Here is an 18,116-nt window from a genome sequence, read left to right as displayed (position 1 = left end):
GCGGCTGGCAGCTGTCACTGCTGGGGCACCTGTCCCAGCCCCAGAAGATGCCCTGTGAGCTCCGTGGCTCCAGTTTCCCTGCAGCGAGCAGCACATGCTCTGTCTCTCAGTGATTTTGTCCTCATCTCTGTGTGCGTCTCTCTCTCTTCTGGACTCCAGGCAGCTGCCTCCATCCTCATCCTGATTCTGGGCGTGACAGGAAGCTTTGGAAGGGTGGGCTCCCTGCTCCCCATTCTCCAGCACCAGGCCCAGTCTGACAGGGCAGGGACAGGTCGGCCTTGAGCTCCAAATGCCAGGTGACTCATCAGATCAATCCAATGAGCCCTTGTTCTTGATGAAAAAGACACGGCAGCAACCAGGGGCCCTCTCCCAGCCCCTCCAGCAGGGCCGCCTCCTGTCCCGACTTCGCTGTATGGACCTCCCCAGAGGCCACTCCCCTCTGCCCACCTATAAAGAGAACTTGTCCCCTCTCCTTGTCCAGTCTTATCTTCCATGCCCTCTGATGCCCTGACCTGTATGTCATGTTAAGCACCAGAGGGCATTAATGAGTTCAAGTCCTCCTTATCCTCTACCCACTGTGTGACCGTGGGAAAAGCTGCAGCTTACCAGGCCTCCTTTGCTCTCCTGTAAATTGGGCACGTGGCCTCTCGGCCCGCATGGAGGCAGTGGCTGGACCCGGCGCAGGCGCGCGTGCTCTTGCGCTCGCTCTCTCTCTCTCTCTCTCTCTATCTATCTCTCGATGACAAAAAGTTTATTCTGTATTTCTCACGGCACCTGGTAGAGGGTAAGACTGGAGAGAGGGCCTGGTTTGGAGGTGACGGGTGGGGGGCACTAGGGTGGGCTGCCCGGGGGCTCGAGGGGTTGGAGGGGCAGGCAGACCGACATCCTCCTGAGGGGTGAGTTAGGGTGCTCCCTTCAGCCAGCGCTGGCAGGGACAAAGGGCGGAGAGCGGATGTAGGGGTCCGGTCGGGAGCGGCAGAGCTCACTTTGCGCAGCCTGTCCCAGCGGGCGCGGGGGTCTCCACCACAGCGCCGTGTACAGCGCGCACTGCAGAGGGGTTGCAGCACACACCCCGGACAGTCCCGCGCCCAAGTCAGTGTTCACAGCAGCCTGGATCCCAGCGGGCGTCTCCTAGTACTGGAGGTCGTTTGGAAGGCCAGAAAGCCATCCTTCGTGTCTAGCGGGGCCATCTTGCTGACAAAAGAGCGGATAGAGAAGAGCATTCCGTACATCAGCTTGAACTCCTCTTCTTCGGGGGTCCCTGCTTGCTTCTTGCGGCGCCACTCGCTGTAATGCAGCCACAGTCCATTTCGGTCAAACAGGTCAGGTTATGGACAGTCACCTGCAGGACACAGATTGTGAGCCTTGCTCGGGGAGCACGCACCCTCCGTGGGTCCCAGTTTTCCATTCTGGGTCCCTCCACCCAGGCCCCAATGCTGTCTTGAGGTTCCTTTCCCTCGATTAGAGATCTCGGCGTCTCTAATTCTGATGGTTTCTATTGCCCAGTGAACTTGTTCCGTGTTCTGTTCTGCAATTGCTGGGTCTGTCTCAGACTAAGTTCTAAGAGGGTAGGCTCAGCCTGGGGCTGCAGGTGCTGGGCCTCAGGCTACATGAGTCGGGGGAGGGAGCCGCCAGGAGATAAGGAGACTGCTTTCGGATAGAACGAGGACTTAGGCCATGTGCAAGCCAAGCCGAGAGATGCGGGCCTTTTTCCCCTTTCTCCGTATCCCCCAATCTCTTGTCTGCTGCCAATAATCGATTGGCATCTGTCTTAGGTTGTACCTCAGCTCAAGGTAACTTGCCCATCCTTGATTAACCAATCCTCGATGGCAAAGCAGAGAGGCAGGAGCTACGCCCCTGCAGGCGGGACAGGTTATGTCTCCTCAGGAGCCTGTTTCTCTAAGGCCTCCTTGATTATTTCCAGCCTTGGGGCCCTCCAGCCTGTTGGTAGGGTTACAGTTCCTGAAACCAGACAGGGTGTTTCCCAACAGGTATCTATTGATAACAATAATAACAGTGACCTCATCATTCAGCCCATGGGCACCACAGGAGTTAATACTCCTAAAGCACTTGCAGCAGAGCCTGGAAGAAGATAGAAGCAGGGTCAGCTTTTGTTATGAAGCCCCTCTAGCCAGACCGTAAGCCCCTTGCGGGCAGAGGCAGCGTCTGCTGTGCCCACCATGGTATCATTGCCTCACCTGACATCTGCATGTAGCAGGTGCGCGATGACATGTGAACAGTGGAAGGCCTCAGTAAACGGTGAGGGTGTGGGGGGGTGAGGTGTGTGATGGGGCGTGTGCGTGTGTGCATGTGTGTGCGTGCGCTCAGGCTGGGGCATCTCCAGCGCTTTCCGGAGCTGGCTATTTCAGGAAGCCTCCAGTCTCCTCCTCCTTATGTAAATAAACATGACAGATCCCATTGCCTGTACCAGCGCTGGGAGGTAGGGGAGGCTCTGGGAGTGGGTGGAAGCTGGGAGGCAGCGGTGAGCCGGTGAGCCAGTGAGCCTGGCCACAAGGATGTGCGTGCCAGTGTGGCCGGCCTGGGCGGGCAGTGCCTGCCGTGTGTGCGGGAGGGAGCGTGGGAGGGGCAGGCTCACACTGCCATGCGGGCCACCAGCTGCAGGGGAGGAGAGGGGGCAGGAGGAGGGGAACTGGCAGCCGGGGCGGCTTGGTGACGAGGCCTGCTAGCCAAACGAAGGTGGCTGTGCTGCCTGCTGCCTGTGATGGGGGGACAGATCACTCGGAGCTCCCTCCACGGTAAGACCCCAGCTGATGCCTGGGGATCTGTCCACCCCCAGCCTGGGGACCACCTGGGGAGGCTGGGCCCGAGAGGCACTGGGGGCTTGAAGGTACAGTCATCCCCTGCCTCTTCGTTCCTTGGGGGTCTCCTCTGGGTGGCAGAAACTGGGGTAGAGGAAAGCAAGGGGGGTTGGGAAGGGCAGGCAAAGGGGGTCTTTCTCTGGCAACTGGTGGAAAGTCAAGCAGCTGAGTCTCCCCACAAAGTCTCCTTGTCCTCTTACCTCCCCAGGGTGCTGAGAAGCCCCCAAGTGGGATGTGAGGCCCTGGATGTCCATACCCCCCTTTCCCAGGACTCGGGCCAAGCAGCGTGACAGCTGGGGACCTGTGTGGGCCCGGGGATGCGCTGAGTCCCACCATGGAGCAGTGGAGAGACGAGTGGGCACACCAAGTGTGCGTGAGCGTGCGTGCGTGCCTTTGCTCGTAAGTGTGCGCTAGAGGTATCTGCCGGTGTGTGCCTGTGCCAGCTGGTGCCCAGGCACATGGTGTGCAAGTGACAGCTTCCCACTGCGTGTGCTCTGCTGGGGAGATCAGGGAACTTCTGACCCTTCACCTCCACGGTCAGAAAGGAAAGACCCGACGAGCGGGTGAAGGGGTGGGAGGGAGGAGAGCCGGTTGGCCCCCATCCACAGGGCTCCTGCTTGGCCCGCTCCAGTCCCCGTCCCCTCACCCACCTGGCCTGAGGGCTGCGGTCTGGGGAGCAACATGGCTGCTATGGCACCGCACACAGGAGCCAGGGCTCCTGTAAAGCTGCCTGGTGCCAGAACAGCGAGGGCTGACCTTGGGGCGTCCCGGGCCCTCCTCCCTCCCCAGACAGGGCAGCAGGGGATGGGGCCACCTCCACAAGCAGAGCAGTGGGTGCTGAGGCACCAGCAAAGGCCCAGGAAGGAAGACGGAGTGGGAAGCTGTGGCCAGGACCGGTTACCAGGTGGCTTCCCTCTTCTGGTCACCAAGGCTCTGGACTTGGAGAGAGTAATTTGTAATTAAAAAAGAAAAAGTCAGGGAAGGAGACATGGGAAAAGCAAATCATTGGCTCTCCTAAAAGGAAATGAATTTTGTCCTGGGCCTGGAGGGCTAAGTGACAGATGGAAGGCCCTGCAAGACACATAACCCGGAGCCAGCCAGGGCCAACGCCCGTGGCCTGGGCCTTGGCCCGAGACGGACTGACTGACCTGGGCCTGGCCCTGCCTGTTTGTGGGGTGGGGGCTCCTCTCAGGCCCATCGGCCCCAGCAGGACCCGTTGGCACAAGGTCTGAGGCGGACTGGCATTTTCCACTGGAGTCAGACGGGGCCAGCCCGTGGCCTGGGAAGGACCGAGAGGCCCTCAGAACAGGCTCGGGCCGCAGCTCACTGTCCTCCAGCCTCCTTGGAGCACAGGCTTCAGAGGGGAGTGAGGACTCCAGGACCCACCCCCGCAGGTGGCATATGGCCGTCAAGAGCTCATGCACTGGAGTAGATAGACGTGCTGTAGTGAAGGCAAGGGTCTCCCTGAGTCCCGGCTCCCTCCTGTCAATGAGGCTAATCATAGTGCCTCCTCACGGGCCAACTGGGAGGAGGGGTCCGTGAGCCGATGTAAGGAGCTAACGTGGGGAAAACCCACAGGCCTTGGGAAGGCATTCTGAGGCCAGGGTCATGTTCCTTCCCTCCCCGCCCCGGGAACTAGAGGACAGCCTAAGTGTGCTGAGGACTCTCGGAATTGGGCCATCCGGGCTGGGTGGCCCTTGGCGAGTGCTTATGTCCCATCTGCTTTGGCCCTCAGCCCCTTGCCAGGACCACCGCCCCTAGCCTGGGTCGCTGCTAAGCTGGCGCTGCCCCTGCCTCAGCTGCCGTCACCACGAGTAGGAGGCAGCAGGTGGGGGTTGCGGAGAGAGGGGTTTGCCTGTACCCACACCTGCATGCACGCCCTCACGTGGCCTCCCCACGTCCGCGTGTGCCCAACCTCTGCACATCCCAGTGGCTCTGGTTTCACTGCCATCCTTCTGGGAGGTGAGTTGGGGGAAGTGGGAGATGCAGGGGTTTGTCCCTTTGGGCTCTCAGCCCACAGCCTGCCCACTGAGGACACGGGGACGCCGTTTCGGGTTGTGTTCTCCCCGTGGGCCTCGGGGTTTTGGTTTCCTCAGCTGAGGATGCCGGGTTGCTGGGTCACAGTGAGAGGTGAGGGGGAGATGACAGGCAGTGACCCCATGCTGTGGGGTAGGGGGGTTTGCGGACATGTCTGGCTGTCTGTGCTTCTGGTGTCTGCAGACGGCGCGCCTGTGTCTTAGGCCCCGTTGCATGACGTGTATTTACCTGTATAGTCTGTAGGGATTGAGTGTTGTCATGTCTGCGTGCCCACATGTGAGCAGCCACCTTTGTGGGACTCTGTGCCTGTGAGATGTCCTTGTTGTTCCATAGATGTCCGTGTTTCTGCGTGAGTCACACACGTGCACATGTGTGTACCGTGTGTGTGCACGCATGTGTCCTCTGGGAGCAGCCTGGCCCCTCCACAGGGCCCCACGGGAGAAATTAATTCCCATTTGGAAAATGGCTTTGGCACTTACATGCTTGGTTTCTTTCATCGGGCAGATTCCTAGAGCTCCCCCATCTTGGGGGCAGGGTGGGGGTTAGGAAGAGCGCAGGGGAGGGGGCTGCAATACCAGAGCCGTCCCCTGCCCTGGGCCGGCCCGTCCTTCCCTCCCCCTTCTCTTCCTTAAGTGCTCCCCCAGGGCAAGGAATCAACCCAGAAACACACTTCTGAAAGTCAGGCCTTCAGGCCCTAGCCAGATAACACAGTTGGTGAGAGCAGGGGTCCCCAACCTCTGGGCCTCAGACCAGTACAGGTCCCTGGCCTCTTAGGAACCAGGCTGCACAGGAGGAGGTGAGCTTGAATGTAATGTATTTGAATCACCTTGAAACCATCCCTCCCCCATCCCTGTTCCTGGAAAAAATTGTCTTCCAGGAACACAGTCCCTGGTGCCAAAAGTGTTGGGGAGCACTGGGTTACTAGCACTGTCCCAATGTGCCAATCTGTGGTTTTGATTCCTAATCAGGGCACATGTTGGGTTGGCTAAGAAGTCCATTTAGTTTTTCCCATAAAATAAAAGACATATTTTTCATTTTCAGAAATAACTTTATTGATTTGGATATTTTGAGTATGTTGGCATCTCCTGTTACTGGCTTCTAGTGGTAGAGGCCAGGGAGGGGTTCTGCTAAACATCTTCCAATGCATAAGACAGCCCCAGAGCAAAGAATTATTTGGGCAAAATGTAAATAGTACCAAGAAACTTTGCAAACCAGTTTTGACACGTTTGATCAGTCACAGCACCTTCTCCATACACTGTGCAAATCTTTTTTGCATTTCAGTTGTGTTTTTACCATTCTTGAAATAAAAAAGCATAATATGCCAAAAATGTTCATATTTTCTTCCATCTTCAATATTAAAATGGCTGCACAAAAATTCACTAGTTTTGATAAGTTTTTTCTTTAATGCATGCTGATATGACAGCTGTCACAACACAGTCTAACAAAGTTATTATGAATGAAGTTAAAGACAACTAAGCACTGCTAGAGCCATCGTACAAAAACAAAAAACAAAAAACAAGCTTTTTGGTCAACCCAATACAAGAATAAACCAATGAATGCATAAATAAGTGGAACAACAAATCAACGTTTCTCTCTCTCTCCTTTCCTCTCACTCTCAAATCAATAAATTTAAAAAGATTTTAAGTCAGTTGTTCAGGAACAGATTTATGACAATAATCACCCCTTAGAATACCAATCAATCAACAAGCACCTCCGTACAAAGTAATGTCGCTTCCGTAGGTGTTATCAACCTGCTTCTCTCCATCAATCCCTGAAGCCAGTGCTTCCCAAAAACTCCATTATGATCAACAGTCTACCCTGCGTGGAGAGACTGCCTACTCTATTATAAAAGAACAAATTCAGTTTTGTCTTTTTATGTTATATATTGAGTTGCATTCTTAACATCTTTTGGCAATTCTAGAGGTTCCACCAAGATCACTTTGAAGACTCTCACTTTGCAGCATTCCAAGGACCTCAGACCAACAAGTGCACACACTGGACCCCTAGTGCACATACTCTATCCTTCAGATCGCATGCCACATGAATCAGTCTCAACAAGAATTTAAATTCTAACTAGTTCCATTGACCTTTTGTGGTTAAATTTATTTTGCAATCTGATGACATGTAACAAAATGGATCTTCATATAAGGTCATCAGACTCATGTTTGTGTAGGGTAACTAGGCCTGGATTTTGTATTAAACCATTAGACCTTTGGGTTTGGAGATGCTCCATTTAGTTCTTAATTTTGGGTCTTTGTATAAGGTTAGTAGACCTTTTGTTTGGTGGTATATTGTTTGATCAATATTTTTGCCATTAACATGATTACTCTCTTGCAGCTTGCCTTGTTTTGTTGTTGTTTGTTTCTATATACAAAGTTCAATTTCAAGGGTTTTTGCTTTTTCCAGTTTTTTTAATGTGTTCCATTGGGAATAGATGGAGTCCTAGGCATGATAGTCTACAACCCATTCCAAGCTGGCCCTTGAGGGTTAATGGTTGAGGTCTGTTAGACTGAAGACTGGCTAATGTTCTCACATGTAGTAGAACCGTTTTGCTAACTGAAACCTCCCAAATTTCTCTGCTAGTTGACTAATTATGAATTATTGTTACTTTCTCCCTCTCCTATTACCATCTACTGGTGTAACTTTCTTACGCCAGAAACTCTATAACCTTGCCAATGAAAGAGAATCCTGAGATTGTTTCTGGAATTCAAGGAGTGTCCATGGCCAGAACAGAACTTTTGGACATGCCAATACTAAATATCGATTCAATATTGTTTGCTGATAGACTCTTAGTAAATATAAAAAATGACAGTACAAGGCTTGATATAGAGAGTCCAGTCACTGTTGTAAAATCCAATCTCATACCAGAAGTCAAATTGTTCAAATGATTGAACTTTGGCCCTTTCTAGGGCATATCAAATTACTCAAATAAAAGAGTAGATATGTAATCTAATAGTTGGTATGTTTTAAGATAATTAACTTCTTTAAAATGCTATTTTAAAAGGTTGTATTTTTAACTTTCTCAGAAACTCTTTAAAAGTAAACAACAAATGTGAATTACCTGATGCCTTGGTATCCCGTAAAATAATGGTTGGTCCTAGAGGTAGAGGGTCACAGTATCATACTACAGAAGCTAGTACAGACTATAAACATACTTCAAAGGTCATCATGTTAAACAGGCTGCTGTGACTGAAAGTTTGTATACAAAGACCTCACATAAAACAACTAAAATAATAACAAATTCATGAAGACGTTAAAGGATTCAATCACAAATACACAAAATCTGGCCATCTAAAATCTGAAAAGAAACATGAGACACCACTGAGTTTAAGACCTATGAACATAAGATCTTGCAAAACCAGCGCTGTTACCTGGTTGCACCAGACCGCAAATGGACATGAATTACCTCATTCCGGGAAGAACAACTTGACTACAATTTAAAAAATGGAAGACTTTTTCCTAAGATAACAGAGCACATGTCAGTTCATGCCTCATCTATAATTAATCTGCAAAATCTGTAAAGGTATGATTCCAACTATATGACATTCTGGAATAAGCAAAACTATAGAGACAGTAAAAAGATCAGTAGTTGCCAGGGGTTGGGGGAGCAGATGAGAAGGTGGAACACAGAGATTGTAGAGAACTGGTATCACTGTTTCTCCTTACATGTTTGGTAGAATTCACCCATGAAACCACCTGGGCCTATGCTTTCCGTTTTGGAGAGTTATTAATTATTGATTCAATTACTTTAATAGATATAGACCTATTCTGATTATCTATGTCTCCTTGTGTGATTTTTGTTAGATTGTGTTTTCAAAGAATTGGTCCATTTCATTTAGGTTATAAAGCTTGTAGGCACAGTTATTTATTGTATTCCTTTATTATCTTTTTAATGTCCATAGCATTGGTAGTGATGCCTATTTCCTTTCTGATATTAGCAATTTGTGTCGTCTCCCTTAGGAAAAAAACAAAAACAAAAACAAAATAAAAAAAAACAGGTTAGCCAAGGTTGAGGGTTCAACACCCGGTCAGGGAACATACAAGAACCAACCAATGAATGTATTAATAAGTAAAACAACAAAATGATCCCTCCCTCCCCCCTCCCCCCTCCCCCCTCCCTCTCTCCCTCCCTCCCTTCATCCCTCCCTCCCTCTTTCTCTCTCTCTCCTTCTCCCGCCTCCCATCCCTTCCTCTTTTCCTCTCTCTCTCAAGTCAATAAATAATGAAATGAAATTTTTAAAGGCTAGCAACTTCTGAGGGATGGGAAACATATGAGATGAGTCCAATGATTACTCCACTTTACTGCCGAAACAAAGTTTCACAGGGAAGGAAAATTTAAGAAGACCCCGGCGGAGGACACAAACCTGGGAGAGGAAGAGACGAGGCTGGGAATCTGGGGAGGGCAAGGAGGCTGAAGGTCGCAGGGCAGCGAAGAGAGCTTTACGGAGAGCACCTCCAGGCATCTGCAGAGTGATGCCCTGGGATCTTTAACCGAGCCCCGACAAGGGCATTCGCGTGAGAAAACGACCGGAGGTTAGCTCGTGAAAGAACCACCCGAAATGACTAGAGGAAACCATTTTCGTAGTTTCCTCCCGCAGGCCAAGCCCACCCAGAGGCTGGAGATCCCCTGCAGAGCTGCCTGGCCGCTTGGGGCCGCGGCTGCGACACTCTGACTTCCCACCCCCTTGCCTGCGCCCGCAGGGGTCAGACGAGAGCCCTCAGCGCCGGCCCCTGGCCCCTAGGCTCGCCCCTCTCCAGCCACGCCGGCCTCCCGCAGCGCCCCGGGCACCAGGCACCGCAGACCCCCGGCCCTCTGCGATCGCCGACCGCCTGCCGCTTCCTCCGCCGGGATCGCGGTTACCGTAGCTGCCCCGAGGCTCGCTCCCTTGCCTTCAACATCTCTGCTCAGCTGTCGCTTTCTCAGGAAGGCCCTGAACATACTACTGAAAATTGCAGTCCCATACCTTCTTCCCTTGCTTTATATGTGTCCATAGAACTTTTCACCATCTGACCTATGGCATAGTTTATATTTTACTTATTTTCCTGTCTCTCCCGCTAGACTATAGGCTCTGGGAGAGCAGGGATTTTGCCTACCTGGTTTGCTGTGTCCCGGGCGCCGAGGACAGTGTCGGCCACAGTGTGGAGTGAGTCCCACAGCCCCCTGCCCTTCCACCCCTAGGCTGACCCCATCCCCCAGGGACTTCCCACAGGAGCTGCCCACCCTCATCCTGGCTCTCGGCGGGGGGCGGGGGGGGCGGGTCTTCCACAAGCCTCCTCCTGGGAGAGGCCGGTTTCCCCACCGCACCTCCCTCACTCGTTGATGTGTAGTAACTGTTCTTTTTTCACTCTTCATGATGGAGACTTGCGGCTAAGGCGCAGTGCACTGTCATTTGACCAACACGCACAGTAGCCCCTGCAGGTTAATTTGTGCCTTGTGCCTGGAGTCAACACTCAGAATAAACAACTAAAGCACTTAGAGCATTTGTCTGTCCTGCTCCAAGCCTTGGCTCAGGTGAGCTTTGTGAGATTTAACTCATTCACAATAACCCTTTGATGTCAGTGTCAGAGAAGGTGACTAACTGGGTCCACACAGCAGACACGTGCGGGAATCAGGAGTCAAGTCTGAGTCCCCAGTATCTCTCCCATCCCAGAATTCCTCTGGATTTGCCCATCCGTGCCCTTTTCTCTCTCGTTTTATGTTATTGGAGTATAATTTACAAACAGCAGTTGTATATGTTTAAGGTACAATTTGATGTTTTGATATACAACATACGTTGTGAAATGACTGCCAGATCAAGCTAGTTAACATATCCCTCACCTCACGTAGTCACCTTGTTCCTGTCCCCATTGGCCTGAGTAAAAAATTGAATAACTCACAGGGCACCGCACCGAGTACTCAGAAGGGTCTTGCCTTAGTAATGAAGCAAAATTAGCTCTAGACCAAATGCTTCTCTGGTTTCACCCAACAAGTCAAAAGACAGACCCAGAGGCTCAAACCAACAAAGGTGATTACACACAATCATATATATTTGGGAATTTTTGTTTTTATTTTGAAATGGTAGCTTTATTTGTACAAGCTAATTAGAATACAAAATTTTTGATAAACTAAGATTTATTTTTAGTAATCAGATGATAGATGTTATCGCGGACGTCCAAGGATGAAAGTGAAATGCACAACTGCGTCGTGACTAGGACTCCTAAATCGGCACCTGAGATCACGGCCCCCATCGTTCATGATGGTGCAGGGTCAAGTCAAAAAGGAGAAATCGATTAGTTTAACTCAGTATGAGAATTTATTCCCCTTTGGCCATATCCTCCCAGTCCATTCAGGGTCACAAGACACCAAAGCACCAACTGTGGGTAAAGTCAGATGAGTGTAAGAGGAAATGACTGGCATCTCTAGGAGGGTCAAGAGCAGAACCTATTTGTTAAAGGTTTAATATTGGTAATAGTTAAAACCTTGTGAGGGGTGACATCAGCCAGGGAGAATGTATATGAAGAAGGGCCAAGGACAGACTTGACAGTGAGAACAAGAGGAGAAATGAAAGAATCACAAACAATCCAGACATTCGACAGTAGAGGGTTTAAAGAAGGTGAAAGTAATCAATAATGCTAATGGGAGGTTTTTATAAGAGGAGATCTGAAAGACACCCAGTGGATTTGGCAATATGAAGGTCATTGCTGATGTTATTAACAGAAGTACCAATAGTGTGGTGGGGTCAGAGGCCAAACTGCAATGAGTTACAATGAATGGGAAATAAGATGGAGACACAAGTGTCCATTACATTGTTTTACCAAGAAGTCCAATTGAAAAGAGAAGGAGAGAAATTAAAGGAAAATTAGAGGGGAACATGGCATCAGTGCAGGATTTTTAAATTTCTCGTGGGATAAAAGTCTTGAGTGTATATATCAGCTGAGAAGAAGAAGCCAATAGAGAGGATGTGTGGAAGGAGGAAAATGATGGAAGAAACAGAATCTCTGGGAGACATGAGGGAACAGAAGTTAAGGATATAGGTGGAGGGGTCAACTTTTTAAAAAGATATTATTTAATGTAGTCAGTTAAAATATTTTCTATTTGTTCCTCTCTTCCTTTTTTTCTTTTTAAAATTTTTAACTCAACTTTGAAATGGGTAATGTGTTCATATGATTCAAATTTTTTTTAAAGGTACAAAAGTGTATACACAGGACAGTCTTGTCCAATGATGGGGCAAAGGGCTAACGGACACCTTAATGGGAAGGTGTTGTAAGACTGACAAACGAAGTGGGCAACTCCACAGAACATAAAACATTTATTATAGGGCAATTTATTTACAGGAATGTAGGGTCGGAACTGACCGATGACCCAGCAGTTTTGCCCGAATTTTCTCCACTAACAGACCCCTGTTATAGTACTTTTTTTTTTCAAGTATAACTCAGGTACTAGTGACTGAGGAGACAAGGCACACAACACAGCACCTTCTGGCGGCCTTGTGAAAGGTGACTGGTTATAATCAATACTTCACCAGTCTGATACACATCTCTGTTGTTATACCAATTATTAACAGGAATAATTCTGGCTACATTTTAAGGAACACAGATAATCGTCACCTGGTATGCTCTGCTAAAGACATGAATGTTGGTCAAGGGTCAGGGCACTCCAGATACGAAATTGGGTTTGTTTACATCAACATCTATGCAGTCTTCACTATACACCACTCATCTTTTTTTTTTTTTTTTAACCTAACAATGTATTTTGGAAATCTTTCCATAATAAGCACATAAAGTATTTTTCTCTTTTCCTGACTGCATTCCAATGTCCTACTGATGCAGCATATATGACTGGTGATTATGAACATTGCTGAAATGATCTGCTTTGTATATTCAACCGTGAGACATCTGCAGGTTAAATTTCTAGAATTGGAATAGTTTATTCAAAGGTATATATAAAGAAATGTTCAGTCTCCCTGGCCAGTTAGCTCAATTGATTGGAGCATCATCTGAAAACGCCAAGGTTGCAGGTTTGAGTACCAGTCAAGGCACATAAACCAATCTACCAATCAATAAGTGGAACAACAAGTCAATGTCTGTCTGTCTGTCTGTCTGTCTCTCTCTCAAATCAATACATTTAAAAAATACTTAAAGAAATTTTCAGTCTAGCCCTGGCTGGTATGGCTCAGTGGATTGAATGCTGGCCTGAGAACTGAAAAGTCGCTGGGGCACATGCCTGGCTTGCAGGCCAGGTCCCCAGTTGGGGGCATGCAAGAGGCAACCAATCAATATATCTTTCGCACATTGAAGTTTCTCTCACTCTCCTTCTCCCCTCCTCCCCCTCTCTCTAAAAATAAATAAATAAAATCTTTTTTTAAAAAAAGAAATTTTCAGTCTAGGTTATGAGAAACAGATTAGCATTGCAGTTAAGAGCTAAGAGCTCTAGACTACTTAAATCCCAGCTTCACCACTGACTAATTCTGTGGTCTTGGGCAAGTCTTTCTCTGTTTCCTCATCTGAAAAATGGAGATGGTGATAACAACAATACCTATCTTACAGAGTTTTTGTAAAAATTACAATAAAATTACTATTCTTTTACCAAATTGTCAGATGGTTTGATTAGAAACAGGAGTAGTAATGTTTTATCTTTAAGGTTGAAGAAAAGGAGTTAATAAAACAGAAATTAGGGGAGATTAAATTTAATGGTCTCGGATTCCTTAAGTAAAAAGATAGTATTACCTGCTGAGCATGAAATGAGTGGGGCGGAGAACGCAGCTTCTAGTTTGGAGGGGTAATTGAAGTAGAGTAAGTGTGACATCTTTGGATATGAGACAAAGGAAGTATGATGTTGAAAGTTGGCTGATCATCCCCATGGACTGAAGTCATGCAGGGTGATAGCAATATACAGAGAAAGAATGTGAGTCAGGTGCCCAAATCTTAAAAAGAATCTTAAAGTAAAGTGAGTAACAGGAAGTCAGTAAGTAATCGCAATAACAAAGCTTTGAAACTGCAGAGGAGGTGTGGTGGTCTGGGGGCCGTGGAGAGTGAAAAGAACATCAATTCCATTGCCTAACCTGGATATTAGGCATCTTCATTCAAAAGGACAGCAGCGAAAGGGCTTTCTTCAGAGAAGGTCCAGTTTAGATAAAAAGCAGGAGGTAGAGGGAATATTCTATCGCCAGATAAGGACAATAAGAAAGTATGCTTTTCCTAGAAGGAGAAAATACCAGAGAGCTCAAGGAAAAGGCTTTAGAGAGAGGGAGGATGGGTAGAGTAGAAGAATCATAAGGCAAGATGAGGGTGGAAATGAGTGAGGATGAAGGACCCTTGAGCCAATGGTGAAATCATTGTTTTGAGAAGCCGATGAAAGCTATGGATCCTCTCTCCAGAAAAATATATATTAATACATACATGCCAAGTTTGCACAGAATCTTAGGAAGGTCACAAATTCCATAGTTTGCCTGCGTGTGCACACACACACACACACATATATACACACATATAAATATGTATATAGCCCTGGTTAGTGTGGCTCAGTGGATTGAGCACTGGCTTGCAAACCAAAGGGTCGCTGGTTCAATTCCCAGGCAAGGCACATGCCTGGGTTGCAGGCCAGGTCCCCAGTAAGGGGTACACGAAAGGCAACCACACACTGATGTTTCTCTGCCTCTCTTTCTCTCTTCCTTCCGCTCTGTCTAAAAATAAATAAATAAAATATTTTTTTAAAAGTATAAATACACATATATATTTATAAGTATATATACATGCACACATATATACATAAAAATGTATATAAAATCATACAGCATACATTCTTATGAGCCTGGTTTCTTCACTCAGTATTATGTTTGTAAGGATCATCCATGCTAGTTCATGTAGTTGCAGTTCATTCATTCTCATGCCTTTATAGTATTCCACTGTATGAAATATGACACATATCCACTCTACAATCAATAAGTATTTGATTTGTGCGAGAGGCAACTGTATCTCTCACACATCCATGTTTCTCCCCCTCTCTGTCTCCCTCCTTTACCCTCTCTCTAAAAATAAATAAATAAAAATATTTGAAAAATAAATATGAGTATTTGTGTTTTTCTTAGATTGGGGTCATTACAAATAGCACTGCTCTGCACACTCTTGATCTCGTCTTCTGGTGGACGTGTGTGTGCGTTCTGTTGGCTAAGTACCTAAGAAAGGAGTTCCAGGGTCATCAATTCCAGCTCTACTAGAAAAGGGGCTTATGTTTTAGACAAGCAACAAGAACAAACAGGGATGCAAGGGAAGTGGAATTCATACAAGCCTTCGATCTGAATTCTAGTATAAAGTTACAAGGGATGTTTTGCATTGATCATTTATTAAAATTGAGACCAAAATAAACTCACAGCAGTCAATGACTTGATGGATAAATCCCAAAGGAGATTCTCTGAAGAGATTAATAAAACTTCTGACGAGTCAAGAAAAAGATAGAAAAATGAAACCCTTTAAGAAGTATTAATTGCCACTGCTGCTTGAACCAGACTCTTGGCCTCTTGCCTTCTTCCCTGAACATGAGCTTCAGCACCCTCTCCGGCTCCTCCACAAACTTCCAGACCCTGGGCTCCATGAAGCTGCCCAGCCACTGGGTCAGGCTGGCCAGCAGCGCGGCCAGCGTCTATGCAGGTGCTGGGGGCTCAGGCTCCCAGATCTCTGTGTCCCACTCCACCAGTATGGGGTGGCTGGGGGTCCAGGGACCTGGCTGTGGGGATGGCTGGCAGTCTGGCAGGTACAGGCAGCATCCAGAGTGAGAAGGAGACTATACAACACCTGAATGACTGCTGGCCTCCTGCCTGGAGAGGGTGAGAAGCCAGGAGGCTGATCATCAAAAACTGGAGAGCAAAATCCGGGAACACCTAGAGAAGAAGGGACCCCAGGTCAGAGACTGGGGGCATTATTTCAAGACCATCAAGGACCCAAGGGCTCGGATCTTTGCAAATTCTGTGGGCCATGCCCTGCATCGTCCTGCAGGTTGGCACTGCCCATCTTGCTGCTGACTTCAGAGTCAAGTATGAGATGGAGCTGGCCATGCATCACTCTGTGAAGAGTGACATCAGTGGGGTCCAAACGGTCATTGATGACACCACTATCACGGCTGCAGTTGGAGACAGAGATCAAGGCTCTCAAGGAGGAGCTGCTCTTCATGAAGAAGAACCATGAGGAGGAAGTAAATGGTCTACAAGAGCAGACTGCCAGCTCTAGGTTGACCATAGAGTTGGATGCCCCCAAATCTCAGGACCTCAGCAAGATCATGACGGACATCCAGGCCCAGTGTCACAAGCTGGCTCAGAAGAAGCAAAGGAGCGAGACAAGTACTGGTCCCAGCAGACTGAGGAGAGCACTGCAGTGGTCACCTCACAGACCTCTGAAATAGGAGCTGCTGAGAAGACACTCTGGAGCTGAGACGTGTGACACAGTCCTGGGAGATGGACCTGGATTCCATGAGAAATCGGAAGGCCAGCTTGGAGAACAGCCTGAGGGAGGCAGAGATGCACTATGTCATGCGGATGGAACAGCTCAACAGGATCCTGCTGCTCCAGACCCGAGCAGAGGGGGCAGCACCAGGCCCAGGAGTATGAGGCCCTGCTGAACATCAAGGTCAAGCTGGAGGCTGAGATTGCCACTTACCACCACCTGCTGGAAGAAGGGGAGGACTTCAATCTTGGTGGCGCCCTGGACGACCGCCACTCCATACAATCCATGCAAAAGCTCAACATCTACAGCAGGGCTGTAGAAGGCAACGTGGTGTCTGAGGTCAGCGACACCAAAATTCTGAGGTGTTAAAGGCAGAAGTGGGGCACTCTTTGTGGGGGCAGGAGACCAATAAAAAGTTCAGAGATCACTGAACATTAGAAAAAGAAAGAAAGAAATATTAATTGCCAAAATTACTCAAGACAACTCAGGAGAGTTGAGAAGGCCAATAGCTATTGAAGAAACTGGAATTGTTAGAGAATTCTCTCTCCAGCTGCTCTGTGAGGACACAATGAGAAAGTGCCATCTGCATGCAAGCCAAGGAGAGAGCTCTTACGGGAAAATGACCAGGCTGGCACCTTTATCTTGGACTTCCAGCCTCCAGAACTGTGAGAGAATTATCTCTCAAAAAAGACCGTAGGACCTGATACTTCTCATGGTCACCTTTATTTACAGCTTCAAAGAATGAATAATTCCTGCATTGTTTAATCTGCTTTAGGACATAAGGTTAAAAGGTTATCCAATAACTTTATAAAATGAGCAAAATCATAATACCAAAATTTGACAATGCATAAATAAAACTACAAATGCAATTTTTCATATGACTACAGATGTGAAAAAAATAAAATCCTAAGTAAATTACAAAGAAAATCTAATTCTATATTAAGAGGAGACACTCTTGATAAGTTACTATTATTCTAGTAACGGTTGGATACCAAGATATTTATTAATATAATGCATCTAATGAATAAGTCACTATTTATCACGTCTACTTTTTTTTTAATCCCAAAGAGAAAGGAAGGAGGAGAGAGAGAAAATTGATGTGAATTGGAATGGCAATGGAAAGAGACACATCAATCCATTGCCTCCTGCACACAACCCTACAGGGACTGAACACACAGCCCAGGCACGTGCCCTGACCAGGAATCTAACCCACAGCCCTTCAGTCGATGGAACGCTTGAACCAACGCGCCACGCCAACCAGGGCTCACAAGTCTTTAAAATAGGCATGCATCCCACTTTGACGATTCTATCCTAAGAAAAAATAATGGTTATGTACAAAAGTTTCACTACGAGGCCATTCCTTAATGTTGTTGATATCAATGAGAACAAAAAGAGAAATAACCTGTCAGGGTCAGTTAAATATGCTATGCTATACATAGGATATACATGCAAGGAAATACCATGCATCCATAAAAAAAAAAAAGTTGTAGAAAAGTCTTAAGACTGAAAAATACCCATATCCCAAAATGCAATATGACCTCAATGAGGTTAAAAATATTAATATTATTTTATTTTCAGCCATCACATTTTTTCACATTTTCTGTAATTATCATTTATAACTTTTATAATATGGTGATAAAAATGTGAGGCAACAATTTTGTTAAATTTCCATTTCTTGTTTGTGAAGAGGAGTGAAATATCACCAAATAACCTTGGCATTCACTTTAGAAACAGAAAGTACCCATTTATATTTTTCTCGCAGCTGGTTGACCCCGCTTAGGACCCTGCCTGGATCACAGGACGCAGGACTCCCCACTTCTCACCCCGCTGTCCAACTTCACACAG

General features: G+C 47.5%; 2 pseudogenes; one reads left to right on the top strand and one right to left on the bottom strand.

The window, feature by feature from the left end:
- Positions 1–915: 915 nt before the first annotated feature.
- LOC129077037 (trafficking protein particle complex subunit 1-like) lies at positions 916–3,073 on the bottom strand (annotated as a pseudogene).
- Positions 3,074–15,370: 12,297 nt separating this feature from the next.
- Positions 15,371–16,640, top strand: LOC129077036 (keratin, type I cytoskeletal 18-like; annotated as a pseudogene).
- Positions 16,641–18,116: the final 1,476 nt, after the last annotated feature.

This window comes from Pteronotus mesoamericanus, unplaced genomic scaffold (assembly GCF_021234165.1).
Source record: "Pteronotus mesoamericanus isolate MK-2021 breed Mesoamerican mustached bat unplaced genomic scaffold, CSHL_Meso_final contig_657, whole genome shotgun sequence".
Lineage (NCBI taxonomy): Eukaryota > Metazoa > Chordata > Mammalia > Chiroptera > Mormoopidae > Pteronotus > Pteronotus mesoamericanus.
This window is presented reverse-complemented; position numbering and strand designations above follow the sequence as displayed.